At 36.8% G+C, this 7962-nt stretch overlaps 1 long non-coding RNA gene across 1 annotated transcript in view; it reads right to left on the bottom strand.

Moving 5' to 3' along the window:
• LOC311600269 overlaps positions 1–5394 on the bottom strand; it is a 26540-nt gene extending 21146 nt beyond the window's left edge. Inside the window, exons 1-2 of the long non-coding RNA XR_014780186.1 lie at positions 5253–5394; positions 4396–4607 (exon numbers count right to left, since the gene is read on the bottom strand). This is a non-coding gene — a long non-coding RNA (uncharacterized lncRNA). The remainder of the gene's footprint in view (positions 1–4395; positions 4608–5252) is intronic.
• Between the last annotated feature and the right edge of the window lie 2568 nt (positions 5395–7962).

Genomic DNA, 7962 nt, shown 5'->3' with positions numbered 1-7962 from the left:
ATGCCCTAGATTTCCTGAAAGTGAACACATTCACCTTTCCACTATAATTTCTGGAATACAAATTTAGCCATATTGATGCCTGCACCCTAAGTATTTACCTCTATGCTTTGGAAAGTGGAATGGTAGAGCAGTGAGTCTCCTCTGGTGAATCCAGCCATATCTGACAAAAGTGTCCTTTAAACTGCCGTGCAGAAAGATGACTTAGATGCAGAAAACACCCTTGAGTTCTTGTTTCACCAAGAACGAGTTATTCAAGTTATCCTTTCGCATGAGCTTTCCTGTTCCTGCCCATTTAACCCTGATCATCCTACAGAGTTAGGTATGTATCAGTCTCTCCTTTGGTCAGCATTCTGCCACAGCCTACTGCAAGCACTAAATCTACCTTCCTGCATGATTTATTTCACATTTTGTCCAACCAGAGATTTTTGTTTGTTGGATTCCAATGCATGCATTATTTATGGAAGCATTTTTCGTCTGCAGTAGTGATTATTAGAGTAGTGCTGTAGTTGGTTTTATACCAGTTTCAGACACTCCAACAAACATATACCATTTCCTCTAATTTTGTAGTTATCATCACTTTTTTCTCCCATACAAGCTTAACTACAATTTATTCTGAGCATTAATAAAATAACTAAAGAAAATTGCAGAACTAATATTATCCTTGAAAAACACTAAATTGATATTTATTGGCCCTAAAGGATCAAAAGAGGAACATGGGTCTTTCCAGAAAAAACAAAACAAACAAACAAAACAAAACAAAAAGAAAACCAAAAGCTAGTGGCTTTTCCAAACCTCACCAATTACAAATATTTCACTTCTGTCTGGTTTGATCAAGACACTAAAATCATGATTAAATGTGAAAGCTGTCTTTACATTTGTAGGAACAAAACAAATCTGATTTGATCAAAGGGTCAGTTCATTATATTATTTTATATATTGTTCTTAAACTCTTTGGACCTTTAGGATGATGATTTACAACTTAGAAGTCTACACAAATATATATTATATATGTATGTATGTATGCATGCATGCATGTATATGGCCAAGGCTTCAAAAGTGTAATAAATCAAATAACATCACATTATTTATCTGACTGTTCATTTAAACAAAACATGAATGGCTTTCAAAGTCTTTGATTTTCTTAATAGAATGCAGAGAATTTTAATCTTTCTGGTTCTATACATAAAAGGATGAGCACAAATCTAAGAACTGAACAATTTCCTAGCAAGGAGAACATGAAAGGTATGATCTTTATGATCTTTCAGGAGAAAGAGCTCTTGAGACACTGCAAGAAAGGCAGTCTCATGATGTTTCTCATTATAAAAGGTCACGGCTCTGCTCATTTGTCGCAATTTTATGGAGAGGGAGAGTGGACTGCTTCTAGTTTGGAGAAAGGTTGCTGAAAAGAGTTTTAGAAATTACCTGATGTTAAGAGGGATAGAAAAATTATTCAGTGCATTACAGAACAAAGCTTAGAAACATATTGTTAGTGCAAAATCTGGAACATGTCATAAGAGATAAGAAAAGAAGAAATCTATACTGAAAGGAGTTTCCTTCTCTCATATAATTGTATTTGAAAAATGTGAGATGCTGATAATTATAAAATGTATATTAAGTGTACTTATATCGTTTGGGATAATATCTAACAAAATAAACTATAGAAGTACTTCATATTTCTGAAACAGTAATTACCCACACTAGACAAATCTATCATGTCTACTACTGAGCCATGTCATATTTGTCCTTCTGGAGGTCTGCACTGCAGAGAATCAGTGCAGTCCTACAATATCACAAATACTATTGCAGTACATTTACAAGAAATATTTAACTAGAGATTTTAGATTTATGTGAAAAGTACTGAAATGAGAAAAAGAAAACCGGAGTAGGTGCTCATACAAGTTTGATAACAGTGAGTGCAAAGTTAGTTGTTGTGTTCAGTGAATCATGTACAAACATTTTACCTAACAGTTGGCTTTAGTTAAATAAACAAATGTTACTTAAGTAATACCTTTACCAGAAAAGGAGGTGTAATTGGGAGATAAATTGAAAAGTTGGAAAACTTAGAAATGAAAAGGAAATACATAGAGCTAAAAACTTGACTTACAAGCATGGTTATTTGATAATTATCTTTTTTTTTCTTTTTTTATTGATTTATTCTTGTTACATCTCAATGGTTATCCCATCCCTTGTATCCTCCCATTCTTCCCTCCCTCCCATTTTCCCCTTACTCCCCTCCCCTATGACTGTTCCTGAGGGGGATTACCTCCCCCTGTATATGCTCATAGGGTATCAAGTCTCTTCTTGGTAACCTGCTATCCTTCCTCTGAGTGCCACCAGGTCTCCCCCTCCAGAGGACTTAATTTTTTTTATTTAATTAATTGATTTATTTACTTTACATCACATACAGCTCTCTCCCTCCCTACTCTCCTCCTAGCCCCATCATTACTCCCTCTTCCTCCATTCTCCCTCTTCTATTCCTCAGAAAAGGGGAGCCCTCCATCCTCCGCCCCAGCTCATCAAATCATACCAGGACTAAGCATGTCCTCTTCCCCTGTTGCCGCGTGAGGCAACCCCACCAGGGAGGGAAGGATCAAAAAGCAGGTAATTGAGTCCGTATCAGAGACAGCTCCAGATCCCCTTACTAGGGGACCTACATGAAGCCCGAGCTGCCCATCTGTGAAGGGCGCCTTTGTTCAGTCTATACATGGTCCTTGGTTGGTGCTTCAGTCTCAACAAGCCCCTCTAGGCCCTCGGGAATTGGCTGTGCTGGTCTATTTTTGGTGCTTCTGTCACCTACAGGTCCGTATATCCATCACTCCACTTTCCCACAAGATGAACTTCGCTGAATGTTTGGTTGTGAGTCTCTGCATCTCTGTGGATCCACCATGGGGTGAAGCCTCCCAGAGGACAGCTATGTTAGGCTACTGTCTGCAGGCATAGCAGAGCATCTTTACTAGCAGGGTTGGCTCTTTCCCATGGAGTGGGTCTCAGGTTGGGCCAGGGATTGGTTGGACATTCCCTAAATCTCTCCTTTCTTTACCCCTGCACATCTTGTAGGCAGGGTATATTTTGGCTCACCGTTTTTGTGGGTGAGTTGGTGTTCTTCTCCCTCCAATAGGAGTCTGTCTAGTTAGAGGGTGTCCTCTACAGTCTTCATGACCCCTGTTACTAGGAGTCTCAGCTAGAATCACCCCATATCCTCCCAGAAGTCTACTCTTTCCTAGGTCTCCAGATTTTCACAGAGATGTCTTTTCCCGTATTTTCTCTTTTCTCTCTAAGCACTCTGTCCACCTCCCATCTCTAGCCTCATTTTTCTTTGCATTTGTTCTCTTACCTTGTTCCCTCTCTGCAACCACTTTTGCTGTCTGTTCTATTTCCCATTTTGAGTGATATTTAATCATTCTCCCTTGGTTCCTTCTTGTTACTTATCTTCTTTGGATCTATGAATCATATATAGTGTATTTATCCTGTACTAGATGGGTAAAATCCACTTATAAATGCTTACATAATACCATGTGTGTCTTTCTGGGTTTGTATTACCTCACTCAGGATGAGCTTTTCTAGTTCCATCCATCTGCCTACTAAATTCATTACTTCCTTGTTTTTAAATAGCTGAGTGGTATTCCATTGTGTAAATATACCACAGTTTCTTTATCTATTCTTTGGTTGAGAAGGATCTAGGTTGTGTCCAGATTCTGGCTATTACAAATAAAGTTGCAATGAACATAGTTGAACAAATGTCCTTCTGGTATGGGGGAGCTTCTTTGGGGTACATACCCAGGAGTGGTATAGCTGATTCTTGAAGTAAAGTTATTCAGATTTTATTTTTAAAAAAGCACCAGATGGATTTCCAAAGTGGTTATACAAGTTTGCACTCCCAGCAGCAATGCAGGAGTGTTCCCTTTGTCCACAACCTTGCCAGCAGGTGTTGTCACTTGAGTTTTTTTTATCTTAGCCATTCTGATGAATGTAAGATGGTATCTCAGAGTCATTTTGATTTGCATTTATGTGATGACTAAGGACTTTGCCCATGTCTTTAAGTGCTTCTTGGCCATTTGAGATACTATTGTGGAAAATTCTCTGTTTAGCTCTGTACCCCATTCTTAATCAGATTATTTTGTTTGTTGGTGTTTAATATGTTGAGGGTTTTTTTTTATATATTTTGGACATTAGCCCTTTGTTGGATGTAGGAATGATTATTTTCTTTGTTTTTCATTACTATAGAAACTGTAACTGTATGGACTAAGAACTGAATTATTTAAACTTAGTTTTGTGATAAAATACAGATAACCATTTAATGCAGAGAGACTTAAAGCTACAAAATCTTAGGCCTTGAAGAAATTAAAATTTTAAGCCTCAAAACACGAGGAAAATCCAAGTAGCCATAGTACCCACTTGCAGTCTTAGCATGAAAGGCAAAGACAGAAGGGGAGTTAGCGTGAAGTTATGATTCTGACTAGTCAGAACAGCCAACACTGATAAACTCCAAACCCATCAAGACAACTTTCTGAAGTAAACAAGGTAGAAAGCAGAACCATCTAAGAGGACAACCGGTGTCAACCTCTCACCTCTACACACAGGTACACATATGCACCCCAACACAACACCTGAAAAATAAGAACATCCAAGCAAAAGATATGAGGGTCAAGGAGCTGTTCTTGTAGTCTACCAAGTACTTAAAAACTTAGACTAAGATACTTACAAGCAATAAAAAATATCTGTTTCTCAGAGTTTTAGGCCAGTGTTTGAGATAAAGATGAAGTAAATGTGGTGACTGATGAGAGCTCTTTCTTCACATATGAGAACATTTTCCAACTCAGATACCATTTCAGGATTTGAAAGGAAGAAATGGTAGGCAAATGGAACCTACTAAATGTAGAGATCGTTTCATGATAGAATTTTGGAAAAGCCTCTACTGAACATACAATTCCTCTTTTGTTGCTTAACTACCCTGGCTGTTCCTCAAACATGAATCTTTAAGATTATGTCAAAAAGTTACTATTGTTTCTTATGCTTATTTTTTTCAAGTACTCTGGGGCTACAAAGTAATTCTAAAAGCCCAGCCTGGACAGTGTTGTGAGATACCTAACCATTCACATCTTTAATTATTTCTCTGATGAAACCAGCTAGAATGAAATTTACTGTTTCCAACATAGTCCCATCTGACGAGATTAGTCCTTAACCTATTGGCAGAGCCACATACATTTTTACAAGACGAAGTATAATTCATAATCCAGAAAAATTCAACTTACTTTTCTTGTTATTTTTTGTTTCTGTGTTTATAGCACTGGTTAAGCTACTCCTTCGGTATGGTTTGGCATAGCTTTACCTCTTCCAAGTTTCCATGTTTTTGATAGTTTCCACATCAAGAGTCCTGAGTGGCACCTCTTCCACAAAACCTTTCTTAGAACCAGATAGAATAATGCTTTTATTTCTTATTCCCAAGCATTTTACTTTTACTTATATGTTACTTTTCTTTTTCTTATAGGTATTTTTAACTGTAGACTCTACTCTGGCAGTTTTTAAGACAGATAAAAATCTTATTTCTATTTCTGTTACTATCTGTAATCAACTATTTTTTCTAAGATATATCCCATTTAGTTCCAGTCAATGAAATCCTTCCTTATTGATATTCAGATATTGTGTAAATGTATTATTTCAAGAGCAAACAAAAGATCAATGACAGTGTATATACGGACCACTTTTATAAATAATTATTTTTAATCCCTTTTATAACTGTCTTTCAGCTATGAATAAATTACAAACTTGAATTAATAATAGAGAATGGAAGGCAAATACACTTCAGTTCATTATCCATTTTCAGCTCTTTCTTGCTATTAGATGGCACACACTTTGTTAAGCCCCAAACACAACAAATAAGAGATTAATTGGAAAATTAACAATTTGTAGGAACCTGAATTCATTTATACTGAGAGTTATAGTACTTTACATGCAAATGCTTTGCTTTGCTTAAGCAGTAACGGTCTTGTTTTAGGACGGATAAATAGATTTGTTAGTTTTGGTTCCAGTTAAAACAAGAGAAAAGGTGATTACAGTGCATGCTCTACAGTGTCAGATTTAAGAACAGGGTCTGTTTTCTACTCCACTATGAGAAAAGCAGTGGATTATGCTAAGCTGGGTATTAATAGCTACTTAAAGATTGGATAATGTAAAAGAGTGACAGTGGGTGATGGAGAAGGAAAAGAGGAAGGCAGATGGAGGAATAGCAAGAGGAAGAGACAGAGGTAAAGAGGGAGAACAATAAAGTTTCAGAGGAAAACATAGCCTGAAAATCCCAGCATTAAAGACACTGTTGAATCTACCAGGACTTTAAAGTGATCCTAATAAAGATTCATCAATGTTAAAAAAAAAAAATAGACTTTAATGAATATTTTCATTCTGAACTAGTCTTGACATTCTGGGAACAAAGAGGATCAAATGAATATGTTGGAGGAAACAACGCTTAGGAAAATACAGCGACCACTAAGCAACGTAAAGTAAATGGAAAATCTATAGTTGAAATAAAATTATTCTCGCTATGACAATGCATGCAGAATACTTAGCCCCTCTGTTCAGATGTAGCTGATGGACAGCTCATGCTCCATGTGAATGGGGCGGGGGGAGAGATTGGATTGCTTCTGACATGAACTCAGGTGCCTGTAATTTGATCACTGCCCCTTGGTGGGACAGCCTTGGGGGCACACAGTGGAAGGGGATGCAGCCTATCCTGATGAGACCTTATCGACTGTGTGATCAAATGGTAGGTGAGGAAGACCCCCATCAGTGTTCTAGGGAGGGAATAGGGCATAAGAGGGAGGGAGGGTGGGAAATGGCAGATTAGAATGAGGGGATAACAACTGGGATATAATGTGAATAAATTATAATAAAATAAATAATAAAAAGAAATAAAATTATTATTTGCAGGGATATTGCAGGGATGAGTTTCACTTCATCAATAGCCAGTATGTTTAATCATTAGATTATACTTTGTTATCAGTCTCATTTCTTTTGAAGTTTAAATACAGTCTAATAATCTAAGAAGTTTTTCTTTATGTGTACCTTCACAGAAAGCTTTTACCAGATAGGTTTGATGGCACACATCTTTAATCCCAGCACTCAAAGATGCAGAGACAAGCAGATTTGTGTAAGTTCCAGGGCAGCCTGGTATACAAAGTGAGCCCAGGACAGCCACAGCTACACAGAGAAACCTTGTCTCAAAAACAACAGCAACAATAACAATAATAAAAGAAAGGTTTACTATTTACTTGTTCATTTAAAAACCTCTCTTTACAGCAAAGTAAACTTTGTTTCTCACTTGAAAACTTTTGTTTTGAAATAAGCATGGTGTAGTTAGCAAAAATGCAAACACATTCTTTCAACAACAAAATAGTCCACTTCCCAGGGCAATGTATGTTATTCAAAGTATTCACTTTTACAGTTGAAATGAGAATTCTCATTTTAATATAATTTCCAGAGGCTAAGACCATGCTTTGAATTGCAATCACTTACAGGGGAAAATGTAAAGTTGAAAAGTGTCCATTTCTGTCCAGCATCAAAATTTACCATTTTCTATACTAAATTTGATTTCTCCTCCAAGAAATTAATTGTGTAGACAGAGAAAAACATGAAATGAATTGTTTTAACTCCTATCTTCCTTGGAATTCCTTTGAAAATGTCTCACTGAACATCATTCTTCCTTGTGATTCTGTGGTTTATACCAAATATGAGGATGAAATTGTGGAGTGGTAATGTTGATGCAAACAGTGTTTCATACTTACTTGTGAGCCCCAAAATACTGAGTCACTATAAAGATGACCCTACAACTCAATGGAGAAAATATACGTGTGTGTGTGTGTGTGTGTGTGTGTGTGTGTGTGTATGTATGTATGTAATCGAAGTGATTGTAAAGCATTTGACAGACAAGTAAATTTCTCCAAATCTGCTTCTCACTCCACTATGGAA

The sequence above is a fragment of the Acomys minous genome (genome assembly GCF_964271855.1).
Source record: "Acomys minous genome assembly, chromosome: 6".
In the NCBI taxonomy this organism is placed as follows: domain Eukaryota; kingdom Metazoa; phylum Chordata; class Mammalia; order Rodentia; family Muridae; genus Acomys; species Acomys minous.
This window is presented reverse-complemented; position numbering and strand designations above follow the sequence as displayed.